Here is a 16540-nt window from a genome sequence, read left to right as displayed (position 1 = left end):
AATATAAATGTCAGGAAAGAAATAACAATCCAAGTGCTGCGACTTGTTTCTTCTCAAATTCAAAAAAATGTGAAAAGAAATTGAAAAATCAAACGAACGCGATCTTCCACGGAACAATCTTTCTTTTAACCTAAACAAACTTTTTAGGAGGTTCAATGGTAGAAAATCGTCAATTATTTTTTTCTGAAACACTCTATTATATTTCCGTATAAGTTTGAAAATTATGACTCGATCGCCCGCAATTACCTCGGCGATAAATATTATCAACGTTGTATGTGCGCATGGGTAGATTTATTACCGAAGCTGGTTACAATCGCCAAAAATACAATGTATACAAAGAATATTTGACCTATCTCAAACACGTACGAGATAATTTTTTCATCCGAAAAATAACGAGCTCTGGCAAGCCGTTCTAGCTTCCAAACGCGAGTAAAGTTTCATGCGACTTTTACGTGGGTATTAATCGTTCGATTATGTCTAACACTGAGTGATGAAATTTCTATTTTCAATACGGATAAAAAGAGCGTTTTATACTAAATTACAAATACACCGACTTTTGATGTATAATTTAGTGTTCAATTCCGTGTTGAATGCGGTCGCGTGAAAGTGTAATTTTTTCAAGGTAAAAGGACTCGTTAAAGTTCTTTCAAGAACCGGAATGATTAATATAAAAATCGCAACACAGCCACTGTAAGAGGATCAAATGAGATATAAAAAAAGTTCCGTCTTTCTCTACTTTCAATAATGATCGTCGAGAATCTGTTTGCTGAATTACCAGTATCGGAAAAAAAAAAATAGACTGCGTCAGTCTTAGATGAGAAGAATAAAAAGACAAGAGCAAAAATACAACCCCTAGTTAATCGAATGCGGAAGGAAAACTGCGGTACAACTTTGCCAAACTAATTAATATTCACGGATGCAGAAATCTTGAATGCCAATACTGAAACAGCAAATTGAATCAAGTGTTTAAAAACTTTTATTCAGAATTAGCTGAAACGCGAATTTCGGTAACAAAAATTGAGTGATCGAAAGCGTTACATGGATTCACATTGATCACGAACACTGCGGAATTTCACAGCGAAATTGCAGGTCACGGATGGCATCCATCCACTCCATTGTTGGTGAGGTTTGACACGTTTGCGGGGACTGGATTTAACGATGCAAGGCGAGAAAAGTCAGACAATGCAGGGTGAATAGTTCCGACTGAGGTCTATAGCTCGTTTCTTGGCATTGGATTTGACAGCTCAGCTAGACCTAGGTACATATTTTGAATAAATTTCCGGCAGGGTGGTGAAATCGATGAATTATAACAAGAACGAGGGGCTTTATAAAATCGCTTGTGCAATAATCGTCGGATGCACGAGGCGTGCGTTTTTGATCGGCTCAACGAGCCTCCGCGGCTAATCTGATTTACAAAATTTTCCACGTTAATTACCGTCATCGATATTATATAATATAATGCGCATTTGAGGTCAGCGCTGCAGGTTTCAAATCATGGTAGATTTATTTTTCTCATTTACCGTAATCTCTCACCATTAGATACTAACTACTCTATAACTTATACTGTAAGAGACGTTGCGCAGCGCGAGAATTTTTTGACATTTCTTCGGGTACTCGGAAAGCAAATTTAATGCGTTATACGGGCAAGGGGGAAAAAGAAACACCATCGGCGAAGAAAGTGGGAATTATCCCCCTTGCAAACTCACTTCTCCGTTAGCGCTGGATTTGAAATCTTTCAAAAGCGCCATATTCTGAATTTTTTGAGGGCAAAACTTCGAGTAAAGAAATCAAACTTTGACGAAATATTAAAATTTCTAATGGTCCGAAGCCCGATACTCAAAGTTCGGAAAGTCCAAAGTTCCAAAATGCCAAAAGGGAGTAACTCGGACAAGTCAAAGTTCCAAAAGTGCGAAAATGAAAAAACTTAACAATCTGAAACATCGAAATACCGAATGATCGAAGATTTACAGTTCTGAGAATTTCTGACTTGGTGAAAATTCACCACTTTGAGCATTCTTTGTTTTAGATGTTCGATACTTTTACGTCCGGTCGTTCTAATTTTTTACACCCTCTCGTCGAGTAAACTACGCTGTGTGAGTATATTTTAATTTTCATAATTTTACTCTATCGAAATTTTATTTTCCGGAACTCTGCTCGGTCGGAAAACTTCTATATCTTTATTTCAAGTTTCGCCACCGAATAATTCGGAGTTAGGTGCTCCCGCACCTTCAACCCCGTCACAAATATGTTGTCAAAAAAAACACCCAATAAAGAAACTAAAACTGATCCAAGTGAAGCTATAGCGAACGTCAAACGATTAACGGCGAAATGCAATGGGGGATGAAATCACAGGTAGCCAAGTTCAAAGCACTCTAGTATAGAGATTGCATTCGCAATTGGCAAAAATAAGTATGACTCCGTGCTCGATTAATTTCCGGGGTTTGAAAATAGAGCCTGACGGCCACGACGTCGATCGTCGAGAAATTCACTCTTCGAATTTGCAATCCCTGCAGCAGCTAGATCGAACGATGCAAAAAAGGAATTGAAGCAAACTATAACTTCTGAATAATTAATCGGAAAGATAACAAAGTTATTCCCATATTTGTAAATTATCACAGACAGCTTGAAGAAGAATTCCAGGCAGCATCCGGCATAGCGAGATGTGCGGAGAAAAGCTGCCGGCAAGACGTCGTGTCAGGGCGGTTTCGCAAACAAATTCTATTACTAACAAAGTACACTTTCTTCAGCCTCGGGCCTCGCCTCCGGTTTAACTCGGAACAAGAGAGTCGAGACTCTGCAACGTCGCTCCGACAGATTTAAACGCTTTTACGATCTATCATTTTTATTTTCATTCTCTCTCTCCCTCTTCCTCCACCACCTCGAGTCGAACCGTTTATACCTCTAATTATGATCCAATTCTTCGGTGCCAATCAATCGTCGCGTGGTTTTCATTAGCAGATCGTTTCGATCTTTACTCGAGTAGGTTGGTTGGCCGAAATCAATACGTTTTATAATTAATTTTATACCGAGTTTTTCCTACGTTTGGTAATTGACAAATTACCATATTCGTGAGCTCGGATATTTTTGTAAAAATAAATATACGGAAGAAACTGGAAGTGTGAAGAAAATCTTTATACACAGGGATAAAAGCATCGAAGATTCGTTCGCTTTCATTCTGCAGTGGCGCATTTTACTCTAAAGACTATCTTCTAAAAAGTTACTGGAACAGATTTTCGTTTTGTAAAAAAACCAGTCCCATTTCTGTGAAAAATCAAAAAAAAAAAAAAAAACACTATCGTATAGAAAATCCAAAATGCCAAGTTTCTTCGAAACGCTTTGTTCATCCCTACAGCGAATGTGGGTATTATACCTACGATAAATTACCTAATAAGCGATAATGAACGGGGTCTTTGTAACGCAAGTGGAAGATCTTGTCGCCGACGTAAAACCACTCTGTAGAAACTAGGGCAATTCAATTTCAGTCGTTGACGATGATTTGTCGCGAACAGTGTGAAAAGTTCTCTACGTTTTACCGCGTTACGTTCTCACATTTGAGTGAAACGTCCGTTGAAGTAACGCTGCCGAAGCTGTACGTTAAAATCATTTTCCATCCGCAGGGATGGGAACGAAGAACCGGAGGTGCAGCGACCAATGATCGTTTTGCTACACTGCATGCGAGTTGAGAGCCGCACGTTTCTGCGATTAGAGAGAGTGACGCGACTTTCCCTCATTTCCACTTTCATTTCGTCCGAGGCTCGTGCGAACGGCGATTTTGAAAATAAAGATCCGACCGAAACCGAACTCGGTACGATATTAAATTATCCTCCAAGTCTCGCCGTCTGTAGACGTCAAATTTTCTGTCTGGTAATAGGATCAAAATTCCTGAATAAAAATTTTTCTCAACAAAAATCGTCCGCTATAAAAAATAAAAAAGATATTTTCATACGTTAAAAGCGAAGCAGGTATGAACTGTTGACATGTTGCGTGAAATACGTTCCGCTGTGTTTGAAAACGCGGAAGAAATATGTCTGAAAAAACTAACCGGACGCGAGCACGAATTAATAAAAGAGAAAAAAATATAAAAAAAAAAAAAAACGGAGAGCTTTTAGCCGGTAGTCACAACAAGTTATAATCATTCTCTTATATGTGTATAATATATACGGACAAACCGATTGAACGGTACAGATATGGCAGGTGAAAAAAATTAATATGTAAGTAGAACGAAAATGTTTCGAGTGATGACGCGTAACAGGGTATAAAAAAATAAAAATCTTTATCTCGTTCATTCGTATTAATTACAAGAAAAAAAGCTCAGTTCCAATGAATTGACGGAAGGTGGATGAATGGGGTCTGAGATGAACAAAATTGATGAAATCACGCGACACAGGTGCTCGAAATAATTATTAAGTGACACGGTGACTGCGTAAAACGACGAACGGTACGTAGATTTAGATTATCTCCCTCATAAATTCGCGATGCCCTTTTCAGGCACGTGTGTAAATCTCAGTGTATAAACCTTTAATATAACAAAACGTTCCCTAATTTTCATAAAGTTGTCAGGGGTGTTGAGAATAAAAATATACAATCCCTTTTATTACCCCAGCGAGTAAACTGTTGTTATAAGAATTTCGCTTAGGGAACAAAAGCTTGCCTTGAGAGAATAAAAATTTCATTATTATTTACTTTTTACAGCTCCACGTGTGGTGTGCAATAAGGGATTAAGGATAAAATTTAATTTACATGTTACACCTTATAACCTGTGTTTTCAAAGCAGTGACACATGAGACTAAAATTTTTATTACATTTTTTCATTCAATTCTTTTTTCATCGTGTACGAGTAATCTTAGATCTATTTTTTCCACAGGGCGGGTTTATATAAATGTTCGCAATCACGAATCGCTTACGCGTCGATTTCCCCGTCTTCGAAAAAGTCTCAGCCGATCAATCGGCGATAAAATTGGATGTGATTGAAGCGCGTTACTTGAAAAGAGCGATGGATTGATGCTCGAAATCGTAACAATTTCGAGTAATTGAGGATAATGTTAGAAAATCATTGAAAGCACGAGGTTACATTCAGTCGAATTAGTTGCCGAAGAAACGTGCACGAATCTGATAAAAATAACAACAATAATAACACTGATAACACGAGTCTTTTATAAAAAAAAAAATAAATAAAAAATAACAATTCGCGGTTAATTCGATGCGGAATATGTGGGACATTCCATGACATTTCGATCAGGATCCTACGTCAATATCTTAGATTGGCTTTATAATTTTTTTTTTTATGAAAGTACATGACTATTTCATAAAAATTTTCAGAATTTTTTCAGATTTTCAAAAATGGGGGCTTTTGCATCAAGTTTTTAAATCATACGTCCGACACGCTGGGTGAAAAAATTCTGAAAAAATTGGGATTGCGTTTTTCACCGTATAATTTCCTACAAAAAATTATAAAGCCAATCCGAGACATCGACGTAGACTTTTGATCGTAACGTCACGGATTGCCACGTATGTATAATTGATTCTAGCAGCCCTTTACCCTCCCTTGAGACACCGCGAATTTCCTCAAATTAATTACACCATTGTTACGATACGCGTACATTATATAATTTTTCCCAAGAAACCCTTCGGGCAGCTTGAATCCCCTGCGGAGGGATGAAATACCGATCGTTGCGTTTTTCGCAACCGATGATAGGGATCCGAATGAATATCTCGGGTCGTTAGAGGGGCAGCTCTTTCGATCTTCAACGCACCGTTGGAGGGAAAAAGTTTCAGCAATGCGTGACCAGCGGCGTTCATGAAACCGAGCTGAAATCGTTACGGGGAAGAGCTTTTCCGCGATGTAAAAGCCGCGCAATTCCCAACGGAACGTAGACCGATTGGTAAGAAAGAAAAGGAAGATCCGAAAGTATCCCTCGCAAGGTGAAGGTGAAATTTTTGTGAATTAAGGCGATCACGTGAAGAGGCCAGCCGCTGGACCGCCGCTTCACGCACAATTTGCAATCGAATTATCGCACGTGACAGGTTTGCACCGGATCGTGAATATTGCGCAGTTCTCGTGGTATAATAGGCCGATCGGAATCAGTTTAAAGAAGATAAAGCCGATCCAATATGCCGTGGGAAGTCGCCGCCTGTACATTAACGCACTTATTTTTTCACAGTTAAGATTATGACGAAGCCGAGCGAACAACAAAAACCAGCAAACATTTGCTCTATCGTCGATATGTGCAGGGTATCTTGACTGTTCGTCGATATTTTTTCCCTTCCAGTTCATTACTGCCGTTATTGTAATCGTTGTTTTTTATTTATCCATTTTTTGTTTTTCTTTTTTTTATCAAACAGTCGGGTCTTATCGCTGTTCGAAAGTTTGAAAGAACGATAAGGGGAAAAAGAAATTTTCTCCCTTGGATTACGAATCGTGGGTGATTAAAGAGCCGCGGTATATCACAGCCCCTTCTCGATTCCCTTCGTGGATTGATTACCGTTCTACGCAATCGGCAATTTCGTATAATATAATATGGTTTCGACAGCCGAGAGTGAGGGAGGAATTCACGAAGCCACATATCGTTACCGAACGTCACAGATTACCGCGTATCGTTTCTACGGCTAATGAAATTGACGGCTGGCACCCGCATGCGTATTTAATATCGCAGCGTAAGCCGGACGGTGGATAATCCACCGAGACGCCGATTCCCTGTGGATTTGCAAAATTTCTAGATATAAACATAAAGACGAACCGCGCGATAAAGCGAGAATTAAAGAAAAAGCTTTCGCAACGCTGGAAGACGGCAACTGACAGCGATGACGTGTGAATAAACGTGTAACGAACGAAGGCATGTGGCCGGAAAATAACGTGACCGGTCGCATTCCAGGTGTTATTTTAACACTTTGCCGTCCGGCGACACCACAGTGGTGACGTGCGCAAACTGTTGGCCAACGGCCGGCGACAACACAGTGGTGTTGTGAGCACAGTATCGCTCGGGGTCGGTGACAACACTGTAGTGTCTTTAGCTTTCTGCTGGTGTTTGTTTCGGTAACAATAAGTTACAATATAATAAGTAACAATAAGTTACAAGTGATCAAAGAGATTAGTAAAATTTAACAATTTATAATCTCCCGATAATGTCAAGAACGGCCGGCGCCAAGCGAATAAATATTTACGAATCGTGCGGACGGCAAAGTGTTAATAATCAGACCCCGCTAAGCCTGCAGATAATAGAGCTATTTCAGAGGTATTGAAAGATCCATCAATAAGATCCCTCGCGATTGCACAACTCGGGACCATCGATAGTTTATATCCATTTAGCCGCAAATGTTAATTAGCATTCAGAGTTTAATGGGTGAATTGCCAAATCGGGAAAAACAGATTCATTTCCTTACGCAAAGACGCCTCGACCACCGGTCGTAACGTTGAGGGATTACGTCTGTTTCGAAGAGTAGAAAAAATTGTTATTTTTATTCAAAATAATAAAAGAATTATTACGTTGAAAACTCACCAAAAAAAATAGAGGAAATATAGCGGTGCAAATGCCAAAAATGTGTATAATTTTTTTTTTTCTCATCGCCAATCGTTCCGCAGACTTATTTCCAAACTGAATACAAAAAAAAATATACATACATATATATTATATGCCCTTTTAGGATTATCACCGCGACAATTCTTTCTTCGCCCTTAAAAACCCACGTAACCCCTTGATCCAGTATCCTCGATAAATGGGAATTATCCTCTTCGCGGTATGCGTGCCTAGAATTGCACGCTCCATAAATTTCGACCGTGCAAATAGGGCAACAGAATGTAAATTATAAGCGTACGAGGAAAATGCACGGTCGAAGGTAAACCGGATGCAAACTGCAGCGGAATAATTTCACCAGAATGCCAGACGCCTTCTCTCTCTCTCCCTTCACCTCTCATCTTTCACCTTTGAATACCTATAACGTACTTACGCAGGTACGTACGTACGCATATATAAATGTATACGCAATATACATGCGTGTAGATATAAAGTCTACCTATATCTATCGTACGCATAATTTTTTATACTATAGGCGCTGTCTGCTTTATTCGCCTCCGCAATTTGTCTAAACATATATCTAGATGTATATATAGGTGTATGATAAATTTTCATCATCGTTGCAACAGGTGGAAATTTCTCTGCTGATTTTTGCTTTCCACGCGCATGTTTGACGAATTCAAAGTTTCCATCGTCACTGGACGATAATTGTTCAGAAATTAACGACTCTTCGTAGCACGGTAAACGATATTGAGACCGAGCCAAAGCTTCTCTCGATTCGTTCTTTCGATATTTAATATCAGCAAATGAGTTTTGCAATTACCTGCGAGTGAACGCTTATTCCGTTATTATATTATTATTATTATTATTATTAATAATAATATTATTACTATTATTACTAGCTGCTGTCGCAACAGATGCGTTACGTCAAATATCCAACGTTGAAAGATAGAACTCAATCTATTTAAGTGGCATTCGCAAATGCCTTCGACAACTTTCGCTGCTGCAGCTTCCTAATATAAATTGCACGATAGTTTGTCTTCTTCAATTTCACCCCTGCAAGTTTTCAGTATTACCGAATATGTACGTAGGCGGGGAAAAAAGGCGTTCGTATTATAACACGTGAGATTTTGCCAAGTCTTTTGTTGCCTGTACTACATTTTTACTCTTCTCGAGACAACGTTGAAAGAAGCTCTGCGCGATCGTGATATAAAGAGAAAAGTCGGAGGATAGTGTTTCGCTTAAAATATAATATCAGGCGTTTAGTCGTTGCGTAATTGAATACTGCTTATACTTGTCCTGTACGAGCAGATAGAATAGTACCACAGACGAAGAAACGAGGTGCGAAGGCGCGTGAGATTGAAACTGAAACTGAAAACTGAAATCTGAGTTTGTCACTCCGTACCTTGTAGACGAGAACAGTAAATGCTTTCAGAACTTTGTGCACACACATACGTACACGCACATGTACCAGATATTCTGCCCATTGTTTCTATTACAGAGCGATGTAACAACGGTTATACCTTCCAACAGTTTGATATCAATTCGTTCACGGAGCAGCAGCGTTCGGTTACAATTAAGTGGATCAACGAAATATTTCCACTGTGCGCATCAATATAATTCTTCTCGTGTTAAAATCGCAGAAAATACCGTGACAGGTGAATCGATCCAAAGGAAAATTGAACAGAAGACTTGACGGCTAAGAATGACCAAACGTAATCGGTTTTTGTTTTCTCGCTCCCATGAACGACGCAACGCAATATCAATTTATGCGATTAAACTATCAATTATTATCATTGCCTTGCTTACTAAGTACCAGTTTGATATAACAAATGAAAGATGAATGAATATTTTCGCCTGATATTGACAAATGGTTTGAATGAAACTATAAACTATCAAAAAACTTTTCCGCCATCAACACTGTACATACCGAAATTTACGAAATTTTGATTTCGTATGCTCTGTTTAATTAACAAAAAATACGAAATGATCGATTAATCGATTAATTTCACCGATTCAATCTAGTCGTGTTCGATTATTTTTTCGGACTCGATTGATCGATGCATCGATTATTCGCAGCTTACAATTAGTGCGCGTCTCTGTTAACGGCAATTAGTATATTTTTTCCGCCCGCACGTAGAACATGTGTAAAATCTTTGGGGCATCTGCCGAGGCTTTATACCCATCATAAACCGGGTCGCGTAATTGCGGAGGCGAGATAAAAAGCAGCTGAAACGAGTCCTCGACGGGTGTCGCGAAGAAGAGATTACGCCAACTTCTTCTCTTCATTGACTCGGCAGAGATTTCAATTTCCCGTCTCGCGCTCGAGTCATTTCACGGCTCCCGCCCTGCGAGCGTTTACTTTCTTATTTCTTTACTCCATTTTTCTGCTTCGCTCTCTTACGTCTAAATTTTTGAACGCGAATAATCTCACCGCGGCGCTCCAATTCGTTACTAGGTAGGGATACAAAACAATGCGCGGCCTTAAGACCATCTAGTCCTTACACCGCGTAGTGCGACAATATCTGGATGAGAGAGACAAAGCGTTACATACCTATATTTGTGAGTAACAAAAGGGGGAGCTTGGAATGATACAAAATACCGATGCGTGTGCGGAGCCGCGGGATTTTCGCATCACTTTCACGTCTAATAACTATAATACATCCCCCGGCTGATCCAGCTTCGTTATTTGCATTTTATCATTATTCTCAAATAAGGCCAACCTTAACGAACTTTAATGGCCTTCTGTGACCTACATAAGATCGACGTTTTTGAAAATTAGAATAAACAATCGAAAAGAGTAGAGCACGAAAGGCGTGCAACGCACTTAAATCCATTGTTGGAAACTTTTGACCGTCTCTTGATTCAGATGATACGATTGCGGTAGATCTCGAAAATGTTTCAAGCGTAACCGTAACGGGTTCCTTTCTCTTGCCGCGGATCATTAACATCGGTAAAGAAGATACACCGCGACGTATAATGTGAAAATAAATATCGCAGACCGAATAATAGCATCGCACGCATGGCGGTGAACTTTCGCGTATTTGGATAACGAACAATTAGGTATTCGGCTTGAGTGTAAAAGATTGCGGGCATGGGTCACCCACCGCAATGCCAGACGAGCGCCAAGTCCCGTCATTGTCGTAACAACAAACACTGGAGTGTTCGCAACGAAATGGAGTATCCGAGCAATCGCGCCGGGGTCTTCGAAACAAACGGTGAAAGTGAAATCCCTCCAGACCCTCTTGCCTGTAGTGTCGAAACGAGGGTTGTACAGAGGTTGAGGTACACGTGGGTACAAAGCGTGCGTATGTACTTTGGTTTAAACGAGGGACGACGAGAAACGTCGAGGACTCATAGCCGGAGAAGGTGGAAGGCTCTGTCTGTCCGTACCGGCGAAGAGAGAGGAGTTGTTTGTCCGTTCAACGGCTAAAAGCTAGGAACAACAGTCACTCGAATCGTAACGTCTGCGAGTAGTGGAGCATTAGAGTCGGTGGAAGCTTGCACCTTTAACCATTTAGCATGGTAACACGTTCGTGGAAAAGCCCTTGACAAACTTTGTCAACGTCGTGCACATCGCACGGATTACACCCTCCGACGTCTCGGCGCGTTATTATAATAACGATAGTTTAATTAATCCTCGAGCGCGTAAACATTCAACGATAAAATATTACAGAGGCGTACGGTAACAAAGCGGGAAATCAATCGCCTCGATCCGATGAATCCGAAGCTTCGAAACGGCGAGGTCGCATAATTCGGGCTGTTTCGTTTCCGTGATTCGTCATAACGATGAGGCTTTATCGTACAATCAGTGGAATTAAATACACGTGACGTGAGGCGTGATGAAATCGGTCGGATGGTCGAGCCGATCGGCAACGCTGTCGCGGACTGAAATCGACTTGTCGGAAATCGGATGTCGTTTTAATATCGATGATCGTCCGAGCGTCGTGAGCAGGTCGGGAATTTTTCACCCGATACCGGGAATTCGGGCGAGCTTTTCCGCTCTTTCTCTGCCGCCCGCGTGCCTGTGTGCTTTTTAACTCGAACCCTCCTTTTGGATTTTACGCGAATGGTACAGCCGTTGGGCTTCAGGTTCGGGAATTTCCGTCCTGAGCGCCCTTGATTAGTAGGGCTCGATGTGCCGCCCGCTCCACGAAGGGATTATCGCCCAACGCTCGACGGTTTTGTCGGAAAAAATTTACCGGACCAATTCAGCCGGCGCCGGATTACGAACCTTCTGCATTCTGGCGCTGCTCGTCGCGACGCCCCGCGACGTGGGGTCTGCAGGTATGTACAATGTATGTACGATATACACACACGTACATGTACGTTAAGGTGTCGCAGATAAAAAAAAATAATCCACGATTTCACACCACGACACCCTCTGACAAGTTTGTTCAGGTTGAAAGAAAGGTTCTGTAAAAAGATGAACGTTCTACGTTACGTGGAAGATCGCGCTCATTGATTTTTTATTTTCATACATTTTGTTTTAAATTTATTTAGTATCGTTGGTAAAATTTTTTAATTTTTTTTTCGTTATTGCTTGCAGCAATCGTAATATCGATATGCCGTTGGGTTATGGGTCGTGATCTTTCGGTTGAATATAAATTTCGGGAAGGAAGTAATAATTCAAGTGCTACAACCTGTTTCTTCTCAAAAAATGTGAAAGCAAAGTGAAAGATGAAATGAGCGCGATCCTCCGCGTAACGTAGAACGCTAATCTTTTCACAGAACAATCTTTCCTTTAACCTAAACAAATTTTCTTTGCCACTGTGGAAAATCGTGAATTACTTTTCTTCCGAAACACCCTGATGTACATGCATAATCGCCCATGTGAGAATATAAAAAGCGTGAAAATGAAAAGAAATATACGAGTGGGTGTACACGTAATCCGAAATAATTTTTCGCGAAAGGTAATTAATTTTAATTACGTGACGTCCGGGAATTTAAGACTGCCGAGTGTGACTGAGGATTATCTAATTTTCGAACGAGGGATGATTACCTCACGTATAATTATTGGCAACCCGCGCTCAGAGCGTTTTTATGAAATCTGGGATGATTATTGAAATTCATTATACGACGGCTTGATTTCCCCAACGCTTCAATGTTTTCTTTTTTTTTTTAAATAAAGAAGTCAAGATAAAAAATTGAACAAGCATAAACGGGGAAATTTATACGCCTATACCTACTCTTTACTTAGGTGTAGTAAGGGAATTCAAATGACTACCCACCTAATTCACGATGCAAATTAATCCAAGACATGGAACACAGAACCACGGACGGAATATAGAATGACGTTACATTACACCACCTCCGAATTCGCGAGCAAAAATGTCAACATACCGAGCCAGCTGATACGCTAAACATGCGCCATAAGTTAGAGGAAAATGTAAAATATGGACATTAAATTAGAGAAGACGTCGTCGGCACCTCGTGCGCGTTGTTGGGAGTTGGACAAGATTCTGTGAAACTGATTTTTCACCCCGACTTCGAATTAACGGACGAGTCGTACGGTTTGAATTAAGGTAAGGCTGGCAAACCGTGATCCGGCTTATTTGCTTCGCACGAGATTGCGATTTTGGCATTATATGTTGGACCATATTCCGTACCTGCACACGGCAATGGACACGAGTGGTAATTTGAAACCGTGGAAGAGGCGAACAAAGACGTGTAACGAGAATATAGGAACGTTACACGAAGCACATGCACCGTTGACCCAAAGTAAAACAAACTGCAATACCGGCGCTGTTAATAGTTATACGCGGTATAATAACGAAGACAAGCGACTCCGATGCGATACACCGGACGTCCTACGGCATTCCATACAAATACGGAATCTCAACTATTGCTAACAAGTTTAATTAACGTATTCCCAGGAAGGGCAACCGCGGGCGAATCGGACAACGCGTGGGAAGATCCGACTGAACGAATCGCTCCTTCGGAAAATCCACTTCATAAGTCATTGTCCAAGTTCAGGGTTCGTACGCTTTTTCGAATCTGATATTCCCCGACTTTTCCCAGCTATTCCAGCATGAAAGTAGAATTTTTCCGATAAACTTTCAATGAATATTCCGCGGATTAACGACAATTTCTTTACACATTAATGCTAATACCTTCAACATTATCTAGTAACCGACTTGCTGGCTGACTGTCAATTACAAACAAGAGCCTGCGAATTTTCTTAAGAAAAAGACAAAAGGCAAATCTTTGATTCAAAAAAGATCAATCCTCCGTCAAACTTCGATATTTTCAATAGTAGTTCCAGCTTGTCAACGAGCCATTCATCCACCCTGAACGATGACTCGGTTGGGAAAAGTTTCGCGAGGAGAAAATTTTCACACGAAATCAGCACGTTTCAAATTTCCTTTCGCTCGTTTCGCGCTGTGGAAAATAAAGTCATGCGGTTGCAGTCTTGACATTTTTCCCCGTTGCTTGTTTTCCGAATTTTCCGTGCTTGGCGATTGAATCCGACGAAGCAGACTCCGGTCTTTCGGACCCGATACGCCTACTTGTAAGATTAAATACCCGTGCGGCGGTTCGTGGTCACCTTGCTGCTTTCGTACCGCGTTAATTAGGAATTTCCTGAAATTAGAAAGAAAGACCGTTGTTTGTCCGGCAAGTAGACTGCGGATCCGAAATCCGTAACAACTATTGCAACAAATACCAACCCGAAACGGCGGTTTCGAGTATAAATCGAGCATCGTACCGTTGTTGTAATTTCAGCAGTGATTGCGAATTGAGACTTGATCCTTTTTCTTTTCCTTTTTTTTTAAATTCTCACTAGCACCGTTATACCTTGCAGCTTACGCACCATTTCAGAAACGAATCGCGAAATCTCGCACGATTCGCGCACTTCCAGAGATCTTAATACCCGATTCGGACGTGACAATGACCGTGACCAAGTATACGGTTACCGCTAATTACTCTACGCGCTGACCGCTATTCCGGCCAAGTTGCGATACAAGCTTCGTTACAGCTGGCTGGGAACATAGATGACACGCAGGTGTTACAGCCGCTGGTTCCTGATATCAAATAGCGAAAAGGGTCGTGCGATTTCTGAGCTTAATTCGTAGGCAAAGAGTAAAATCGTGGAATTTCTTTACCGAGTGAATATCAGCAAAGCACACTTAACAGCCTTTGAAGATATATGAAAGTTAGACCGAGTCACGATTCCCCGAAGGGATTTTCACCTTGGAAACTCGAATGTAAAGCTAGAAGCGCAGAGTCCCGTGTTACATACATATGTCACACATATACACCAGAGTACATATGTATATCTGTCAAAGTATACGTTATTGGAACTCTGAGTGGATTTCGAATACCCGGAAGTTTGCCGATCGAATAAAGACTCGCAGCATCGAGTATCGGATGAAAGGAAGTTTTTCTTTTGACTTTATACTTTTAATACATGGGACGGTGTTAAAAATATTCTGCGAAATTCCAGTAATTTGATGGGCTGATTAGCGCTCGGAGCTTTCTTCAATAATTAAAATTTCCAGCATCCCGGCTGTTATACTTTAATTTTGCGAATGATTCGGAGAGCGTTGAGAGAGAAATTCGCCGGACATTTATTATGCGACACGACCCTAAAGACCTTGCCTAATTGCACGGGTACTCCTCGAAATGTGTTCTGCTTGAGAAAATTTCGTAAACGCAACGACTGGCTGATTTATATTTATTTTTATTATCAGTTTAACTATCAGTGTTATTACAGCGATTCACGCTGTAAACAATTTCCTTCGTACTCGGGGGATGTGTCAACCCGTTATATAAACAAGCAGCGACATTATCGCGGCATTCCTCCGGTCGATTCTCCCTGCGGGAGTTAAGGAACGAGGGTAAAAGAGGAACCGAGTAAAGGAAAATAAGACAAGTGCAGGCGAAAAAGAAAAAAAAAAGAACAAACAAAAAACAACAAGAAAAGCACAAAAGGAACGATTCTCACGGGCAATTCACGACAAGCTGGAACAACAACCTGTGCGCCACTTACTATTACTCGTATTTAGTTGATTTTTTTTATTTTCACAAGTGCAGTTGTGCCAAACGGAAACTCTTGACCCTTGGCTGCGGGGTAAAAGTTATACGCGGAAAGAACTCGTTTTTTTCCCCGCTCACTTTCTTCTTCCAACGCGGGTTTCAAAGGTTAAAAAAAGCATATCGTCTGTAATTATTTTATTTTTCTTAACATAATAAAAGAATTATTTCATTCAAACTTTAAGCATACGAAAGAACAGCATAGGAACGACATTTCATAAAATTTTCATGCCAAAAATTTGGAAAATATAATTGTTGAGAACTGATTTTTGGAAACAGGGTATTTTTGCGTTGGACACGACAACTCACGCTAGCTTTATCTGAAATCAAAAAATCAAACATTTTCTGTTAATAGGTGACTATAGCTAGTGATTGAACGAAGGCTTTTCGATTTCTTCGATCACAAATTATTTTACAAGGCAATAAGTTTTCAATAATTTTGCCTAAAATTCTACGAAAAATTAAAATTTCAATTATCGGAAAATATTTGATTTTTTGATTTGAAACAAAGCTAGCACGAGTTATCGTGTCCACCGCAAAAAAACTGGGTTTCCGAAAACGACTTCTCAACGACTAAATTTCCAAATGCTTTCATGAAAATTTTACCAAATATCGTTCAAACGCTGTTCTATCGTACTCGTAAGCTTTGAATGGAACAATTCTTTCATTGCGTGATAAAACGATTAGAGAAAACATCATTATTTTTAAAAATTTTCAACAATTCGTATCATTTATTACACGGCTTTGCCGGTCTTGCGTGGCTTCTCATCAGAAGCAAGAATTCAAAAAGGGTTAACATATCATCTACACAATACTGTTATAAAGGGTGAAATCATCAATCACCCGTGTTATCGTCTTTCTAATGATCTAGTAGGCATCTTAAACTGAAAGCTTTCATACGTCTTAAAATGAATAGGGTTGCTGGTCAACAAATATTATTGTAAAAACAGTCAGTCTCTAGACTTTAAAAATCGAACTTCGTGACCCAAAAATTC

The 16540-nt window shown here is 40.2% G+C and overlaps 1 protein-coding gene across 1 annotated transcript in view; it reads left to right on the top strand.

The window, feature by feature from the left end:
• Nucleotides 1-16540, top strand: part of LOC124187980 — a 33134-nt gene that overhangs the window by 14366 nt on the left and 2228 nt on the right. The window lies entirely within an intron of this gene.

This window comes from Neodiprion fabricii, chromosome 1 (assembly GCF_021155785.1).
Source record: "Neodiprion fabricii isolate iyNeoFabr1 chromosome 1, iyNeoFabr1.1, whole genome shotgun sequence".
Lineage (NCBI taxonomy): Eukaryota > Metazoa > Arthropoda > Insecta > Hymenoptera > Diprionidae > Neodiprion > Neodiprion fabricii.
Note: the sequence above shows the minus strand (reverse complement) of the source record. Positions and strands in the feature narration are given on the sequence as shown.